The sequence below is a fragment of the Ctenocephalides felis genome, unplaced genomic scaffold (assembly GCF_003426905.1).
Source record: "Ctenocephalides felis isolate EL2017-DRISC unplaced genomic scaffold, ASM342690v1 CF-g0.4_SCAFFOLD_01886, whole genome shotgun sequence".
In the NCBI taxonomy this organism is placed as follows: Eukaryota; Metazoa; Arthropoda; class Insecta; order Siphonaptera; family Pulicidae; genus Ctenocephalides; species Ctenocephalides felis.
The window spans coordinates 119,845,158-119,854,501 of NW_020538040.1; positions in this window are offsets into that span (position 1 = coordinate 119,845,158).

Genomic DNA, 9,344 nt, shown 5'->3' on the forward strand with positions numbered 1-9,344 from the left:
CGGTCCAGCCGTTTTGAAGAAAACGTCGATTTACGGCAAAAAATCTGTTCACACACACACACACACACACACACATACTTTTTCCAAATTTGGTCTCATTCGATTCAGAATGGCTTGAAACGTCGAGAAAACATAAAATTAGCGATTCGGATTTTTTGATGAAAACATAAACTTCTCCTTCGGGAAGTTAATAAATATATGTTATTCCTAAAAACCACAAAACAATATTTTTCTACAAAAGAAGTTTGACCGGTTTTGATGCAAGATTCTAGGTTACGCTTTCTCGCTAATGTCCCCTAAAAGTTTTCACTAGTTTTCATCGATTTTCTCCGAAACGGTAAAAGATACGAAAAAACTTTGTTCGTACGAAAGATGCAGAATAAAATTACGAATAAAATGATATATAAATTGTTAAGTGTGTTCATATAATTTTTTCGAGATTTTCTAATATTTCTTTGCTAAGAACAAAATTTCAAGTCAGTTATCCCTGTGGCAACTTTTCGGACACATCGCGCTTCAAGTCAGTTATCCCTGTGGTAACTTTTCGGATACATCGCGCTTGAAGTCAGTTATCCCTGTGGCAACTTTTCGGACACATCGCGCTTCAAGTCAGTTATCCCTGTGGTAACTTTTCGGATACATCGCGCTTCAAGTCAGTTATCCCTGTGGCAACTTTTCGGATGTTTTGCGAAATAATATGTATAAATACTGAATATTTTGTTATAAAAGATTTGAAATATTTGTAGATTGAAAGTTATTACTGATTTAGAGTATGATACAAAATTAAATAGAAATAGAAACTTGCACGTATTTTGTACATTGACAACTTACACGTATTTTACATAATTGTCAACTTGCACGTATTTTACATAATTGTCAACTTGCACGTATTCAAAAAGCGGAGAAATGTTTTTAACCTGTTTCGATGCAAGATTCTAGGTTACGCTTCTTCGCTAATGTCCCCTAAAAGTTTACTTGATGTAGTTCGCGGTACCCGTAAGTTACTGATATTAAAAAGCCGAGAAATGTTTTTAACCTGTTTTGTAGCAAGATTTTAGGTCAAGCTGAGTTACTATTTATTATAGTTTAGAGTATATTACAAAAATTAAATAAAAATGGCAACTTGCACGTATTTTGCACATTAACAACTTGCACGTATTTTACACATTGACAACTTGCACGCATTTTCCATTATTGATAACTTATACGTACTTTGCTTATTAGCAACTTGTACGCATTTCATTTAATTGGTAACTTGTACGCATTTCCAAGAACTTGAAAAAACATTCTCCCTTATATAGAATTAAATAAAAGATATCATATATTCATAATAAGAAATACAAAAAGTTTCTCTTAAAAACAAATACTCTTCGTTAACTCTCACAAATTTTATAACTATTTATATAGCCTTATAGTTATTTAAAGAAATAATGAATATTTCTAGTATCGGAATATGCCGATAAGTTTTGCCTAACGTGCTGACTTAGGCACGTTGTACAAAATAGCTAAGTAGATACCAAAGAAGTATCACATGTACAATATGTACAACTTTCTGAGGGTCAAGTCATACTGATTGTGGCATAGTGCAATGCGACGGCTTAAGGCTTATGCTCTAAGAGCGTGGGGTGACGCCAAGCCAACATGACGAATCCCCAAGCCAAGGGCTGTGTTCCAGCAGATCGCAGCGTGGTAACTGCTCTACCAAATACAACATCCCGCCCGGTACCTAAAAGTCGTCTATAAACGATTCCGAGTCTCTATAAAACCGCTATAAAACGGCTAAAATGGCTCGTGCGATAAACGGCGTGCGCCGAATACCTAATAAATCACATTGTATTGAGTCTTTCGACTCACGAGACTCCTCAAAATATCGTTGTTATCTAGAAAGGATATGGCCTTAGAGTCGTTCAGGCATACCCACGGATGGTAGCTTTGCACCACGTCCGAGCCTGCGGTTCCTCTCGTACTAAGCAGAAATTCTATCGCAACGACAATTCATCAGTAGGGTAAAACTAACCTGTCTCACAACGGTCTAAACCCGGCAACTTTTATAAATTCTGCGCTTACACAGAGGCTAGACCTTTAACAACCGTCGAAACGGCGGTCCGTATATAACATTAGCGGTCTGCGACCCAGTTTATTTAGTCTCTTTACCCTTCGTTAGATTGAAACTTCGGGGCAAATTCATCGTCATAACTCACTTTTATTCTCGCTCGGAGAGTATTGAGTAGATTGCATTTGTATATTTTATTTTCCGCATAAGAGTCTTTGCGTCAACGACACATGCCCGCGGATATGCTGTACAGTATGGTTGAACACTTATAAATAAGGTCCAGAACCTGGCCGTAAACCGACATCCGAACATATACGACGTATATAATTCCAAACACGGTCTACGACATTATTAAAAGTAACGCCGCTCTATAGTTGACAGACTAAAAGTACCGAATATAATGTATAAAATACACCGGGGAATAATATTCAAACCTGCCTGAAGAACACAGCGAACTTTTGCCAAAAGTTGATCGCATCGCGTACGACGCGATCTATCCCCCTATAGTAGGCGCGCGGCCATACCGTAAGTATTAAGACCGAGTCCCAAGCGATGTGTGAATCGTCAAGACAAAAGTCTGGGAAATTTTCGAACTGCGAACCCTTATGATAGACAAATTTTTTTCGAAAAATTTTTTAGATGTTCAAACACTTTTATATATATGGACAATACGAATTATTATTATAGTGAATTATTGAGTTTTTAGGTGTTTTTTTGTTTTTTTTTTTTAAACTTTTGTATTGAAATATGTATTTATTGATTTTTATAAATCTCAATGAATATAAAAGAAATTTATTTGTAGTTATATTATTTTTTCTTCTTTTTTTAAAAATAATCCGATTTTTTAATGCAAGTTTTCAATAGTTTTTATCGATTTTCTCCGAAACGGTAAAAGATACGAAAAAACTTTGTTCGTACGAAAGATGCAGAATAAAATTACGAATAAAATGATATATAAATGATTAAGTGTGTTCATATAATTTTTTCGAGATTTTCTAATATTTCTTTGCTAAGAACAAAATTTCAAGTCAGTTATCCCTGTGGCAACTTTTCGGATGTTTTGCGAAATAATATGTATAAATACTGAATATTTTGTTATAAAAGATTTGAAATATTTGTAGATTGAAAGTTATTACTGAATTAGAGTATGATACAAAATTAAATAGAAATAGCAACTTGCACGTATTTTGTACATTGACAACTTACACGTATTTTACATAATTGTCAACTTGCGCGTATTTTACATAATTGTCAACTTGCACGTATTCAAAAAGCCGAGAAATGTTTTTAACCTGTTTCGATGCAAGATTCTAGGTTACGCTTCTTTGCTAATGCCCCCTAAAAGCTTACTTGATGTAGTTCGCGGTACCCGAGAAATGTTTTTAACCTGTTTCGATGCAAGATTCTAGGTTACGCTTCTTCGCTAATGCCCTCTAAAAATTTACTTAATGTAGTTCGCGGTACCCGAGAAATGTTTTTAACCTGTTTCGATGCAAGATTCTAGGTTACGCTTCTTCGTTAATGCCCCCTAAAAATTTACTTGATGTAGTTCGCGGTACCCGAGAAATGTTTTTAACCTGTTTCGATGCAAGATTCTAGGTTACGCTTATTCGCTAATGCCCCCTAAAAGTTTTCACTAGTTTTCATCGATTTTCTCCGAAACGGTAAAAGATGCGAAAATACTTTGTTCGTACGAAAGATGCAGAATAAAATTACGAATAAAATGATATATATATGATGATATATATAACTTGATATATGTCATAATATAATTTTCATGAGATTTTTCAATTTTTTCTTTAAATTAAAAAATGTTTTAAATTTTTCGCTGGCTTTAAATTCATTTGCAAGTTATGCTTTTTTTACAATTTTGTTTCAAATGGTGTAAAAAGTTAAAGCTAAAAAGCGAGGTGCCTCAATATGCAAAAAATTGGCCCACTCTATTGATATTTCTTAGTAAAACCCGTATATTTAACCACAGTTTTCTAAGAAACCAATGGTTAGGTTGGGCCGAATCATTATTGTAGCAAAATTAAGCGATATGGGCACTTTTTCATATGAAATGTATGTGTTATTTAAATAATTTTGACTTCAAAACCATATATCGCAAATAACTCTTTAGCCAGCGAAATTTTCAATGAAATACTGTTTTTAATAAGTTAATATATTAATTTAGGCATGTGAATAATTCAAATTGTGAGTTATATTTTTATTGATAGTTTGTACGGGGGTTTTCAAATCGGGTTTAGTTTGTTGTTATTTATTTCCATCAGAGTGCGCTAGTATTTTTTTATTATAATTCTCGAAGTTTCGAAAAGAATATATTAATGTGAAAAATCCGCATAAATCTGAAACTTTTTATCGATTTTTTCCATGATAACAGAATCATTTTTTCGGCCGTCGAATGAAAATGCTATTAATTCAGAAGAATCATATCGTTTGAGTAGAGCTTGCCTATTTTTCTGCCTCTCACGAACGCTTTTATTTTTATCCATAATGACAGGATTGCCCCAATCATCCTTTATGTCCAGGTCTTTCAGGATTGCTGTCACCACGGCAGAACCAACTCTATCAGAGATTGCAAATCTGTCGTATATTAAGGCATAGTTTGGAGTTTTGATTCTTTGACTATATGGCCCACGTTTTATATGAGAAGTATTTTGTGAACTTTCCAAACTGCTTTTAAACTCAAAACCAACATCTGGAGTATATGTCTCACCTGGAGTAATATCGCTAGTTATTGTAGATGCTGATACTTTATCTTCAATTTTTATAATATATTCTGGTATCGTAGATTTCCTCTCATTATGTTGATCCATCATAAACGCTTGTAAGTGTGCTGGGATCAGTCCGCAAGAACACAGTATTTTTCGCAAATCGCATTTGCATTTTCCAATATAAAATAATTCTTTCGTGGATTCTACAAACTCCTGAAATGATGCTTGGGTAGACTTGCTTTTATTTGTACTTTTATATTTATCAATCAATCGGTTCAATTTTCTAGCGATACTTCGTTTCTCCATAATTGGAATATCAATTTTTTCCCACGTCTGAATCAATTTTGTTACCACATTTGGAGTAAATGTTTTATATGAAAACATGATATTTTGTCTTTTTGATTTTTCGGCCAAATAAAAATAATACCTGATAATTTCCATACTTGTCGGAAGATTTACTCCAGTAAATTCTTCTGCTTCCCCAAATGTAATTTGATCATGCGAGCGCATATGATTCAAATTACTGGCACTTGCGCCTGAATTTAAATAAGAATTCGCCATTGATACTTCACGTCTAACTGGAGAACTGAATGAAGATTTATGCGGATTTTTCACATTAATATATTCTTTTCGAAACTTCGAGAATTATAATAAAAAAATACTAGCGCACTCTGATGGAAATAAATAACAACAAACTAAACCCGATTTGAAAACCCCCGTACAAACTATCAATAAAAATATAACTCACAATTTGAATTATTCACATGCCTAAATTAATATATTAACTTATTAAAAACAGTATTTTATTGAAAATTTCGCAGGCTAAAGAGTTATTTGCGATATATGGTTTTGAAGTCAAAATTCATTTAAATAACACATATATTTCATATGAAAAGGTGCCCATATCGCTTAATTTTACTACAATAATAATATATAGGCCCAACCTAATATATATATATATATATATATATATATATATATATATATATATATATATATATATATATATATACATTTGTGCATGTCCGTATGTATATATCTATATATACGTATTAGTTGCATGCAGTTTATTTAGTCTCTTTACCCTTCGTTAGATTGAAACTTCGGGGCAAATTCATCGTCATAACTCACTTTTATTCTCGCTCGGAGAGTATTGAGTTGATTGCATTTGTATATTTTATTTTCCGCATAAGAGTCTTTGCGTCAACGACACATGCCCGCGGATATGCTGTACAGTATGGTTGAACACTTATAAATAAGGTCCAGAACCTGGCCGTAAACCGACATCCGAACATATACGACGTATATAATTCCAAACACGGTCTACGACATTATTAAAAGTAATGCCGCTATATAGTTGACAGACTAAAAGTATCGAATATAATGTATAAAATACACCGGGGAATAATATTCAAACCTGCCTGAACAACACAGCGAACTTTTGCCAAAAGATGATCGCATCGCATACGACGCGATCTATCCCCCTATAGCAGGCGCGCGGCCACACCGTAAGTATTAAGACCGAGTCCCAAGCGATGTGCATTTGACCTGCGGCGAAGCGTCGCTCTGGGTTACGGTGTGAATCGTCAAGACAAAAGTCTGGGAAATTTTCGAACTGCGAACCCTTATGATAGACAAATTTTTTTCGAAATTTTTTTTAGATGTTCAAACAGTTTTATATATGAGCCGCCCAGTGCACACATAGATTAACTCCATAAAACAAAAAGTTGAGAAACGCGATGATTTAATGTATATTGTTTTTTAAAATTTTTCTGATAATATGAATTCAAATATAAATGTAGAAGCGTCGATGCACGTCGATTTTCTCCGAAACGGTAAAAAATACGAAAAAACTTTGTTCGTACGAAAGATGCAGAATAAAATTACGAATAAAATGATATATAAATGGTTAAGTGTGTTCATATAATTTTTTCGAGATTTTCTAATATTTCTTTGCTAAGAACAAAATTTCAAGTCAGTTATCCCTGTGGCAACTTTTCGGATGTTTTGCGAAATAATATGTATAAATACTGAATATTTTGTTATAAAAGATTTGAAATATTTGTAGATTGAAAGTTATTACTGATTTAGAGTATGATACAAAATTAAATAGAAATAGCAACTTGCACGTATTTTGTACATCGACAACTTACACGTATTTTACATAATTGTCAACTTGCACGTATTTTACATAATTGTCAACTTGCACGTATTCAAAAAGCCGAGAAATGTTTTGGACCTGTTTCGATGCAAGATTCTAGGTCACGCTTCTTTGCTAACGCCCCCTAAAAGCTTACTTGATGTAGTTTGCGGTACCCGAGAAATGTTTTTAATTTATTTCGATGCAAGATTCTAGGTTACGCTTCTTCGCTAATGCCCCCTAAAAATTTACTTGATGTAGTTCGCGGTACCCGAGAAATGTTTTTAACCTGTTTCGATGCAAGATTCTAGGTTACGCTTCTTCGCTAATGCCCCCTAAAAATTTACTTGATGTAGTTCGCGGTACACGAGAAATGTTTTTAACCTGTTTCGATGCAAGATTCTAGGTTACGCTTATTCGCTAATGCCCCCTACAAGTTTTCACTAGTTTTCATCGATTTTCTCCGAAACGGTAAAAGATGCGAAAATACTTTGTTCGTACGAAAGATGCAGAATAAAATTACGAATAAAATGATATATAACTTGATATATGTCATAATATAATTTTCATGAGATTTTTCCATTTTTTCTTTGAATTAAAAAATGTTTTAAATTTTTCGCTGGCTTTAAATTCATTTGCAAGTTATGCTTTTTTTTACAATATTGTTTCAAATGGTGTAAAAAGTTAAATTAGCGAGGTGCCTCAATATGCAAAAAATTGGCCCACTCATATATATATATATATATATATATATATATATATATAGATATATATATATATATATATATATATATATATATTAGGGTTTATCGGTTTTTAAAAACCGGTTTTGAGAACAGGTTTTTTTGACGAAAATTATGAAATTCGAAAACCGGTGTTTTAGCGGATAAAACCGGATTTTATTATATAAATGAGAAATGATAAATATTCTAGATGAAAGCAAGCGTTTTTACACTTGGAATCATATCGGTTCGATTAAATTTTGAATCATATCAGTGTGTTCTATCCCATAAAGGTTCTGTGTTATCTTTTGTCTAATGTATATATTAATTTAGATTATTATATCAATAGATATATTAATTTAGATCAATGCGACTTCTTGTTGAGGGAGTAAATTGCTCTACTCAAATTCAATAAAAGAATTTTAAGCCCTAGAAGCCACAAATAAAAAAACAAAATTTCCAGAATTATTATATCACACTTTAGTTCGGTTGCAAGTGAGAGAGTATTTTCTATTTCGGAAAATTGGCCGAAATTTTGTGAGTAAACAAAGGACACTTCTAAATAACAAATCGATAGGCGTACTCAGCTTTTAGCAATCATATTTCACTTATCTAAAAAATAATTAAATATTTGAAATTAATTAATTAAATTCATTCATAGAATAAACTCGGGGATTTGTTTAATTATTTCTAGAATTAAAATTTACATTAACAATTATGTATCAATATAAATCTAATTTTTTTTATTTAATCAAAAGTTAAAACTTTTTTATTTAAAAATGTATTATTTTTATTTATTCAAACTCTTATTTTACTATCATAAAAATATTCATAATCTATATGTGAAAATGATGCATGAATAACGAATAATCATTTTCAAAGTCAATTAATCCACCTCAACTATTATTTTTTTATTCTACTAATTAAAATTAAAATAAATTTGTTTATTTTTCAAAAAATTGAACATTAAATAAATTTTCACAAAAACTGCTTTAGATCACACTAAATTTGCCGATATTTTTTTGTTATTATAGAATATTCGAGCAAAAATTGATTTTTTATACAAAATTCGATAACCGGTTATAACTGGTTTTCTGGCAAATTTAAAATTTGAAAACCGGTTTTCTAAAATGTCGGTTTTTGTATAAACCCTAATATATATATATATATATATATATATATATATATATAATAATTTTGTAAAATATTTTTTATGATCTCTTAAAAATCGCATTAAATTTATGCCTTCATACCAGAATACCCCCAAGTTTCATGACATGTATTATTCCTTATTCTCAAAGGTATATATATATATATATATATATATATATATATATATGTTAAAGAAGTTAGTTTTGATGTTGAGAAATATGAGTAAGTTCTTCAAGGGCATACATCAAATAAAAGGCAAAGATTTAGAAGTTAATCTTCAATTTTTTTTCAAACCTTTTGACATAGGATTTTATGTCATTATCAGTGGATCTACAGAATGAACATTGAAAAATTAATATAAACTAGGAAAAAATGAAAGAAATTGGAAAAAAAACTATATATATAAGTAATAAAATTATAACAATAACAATTATACTTAGCAGATAGATAAACAAGAGAAATGAAAAGTAAAAAAAAATATATATAAACATACAAGAGCGTAATATATATACATAAATATACACACAAACAAACATATATATATATATATATATATGATA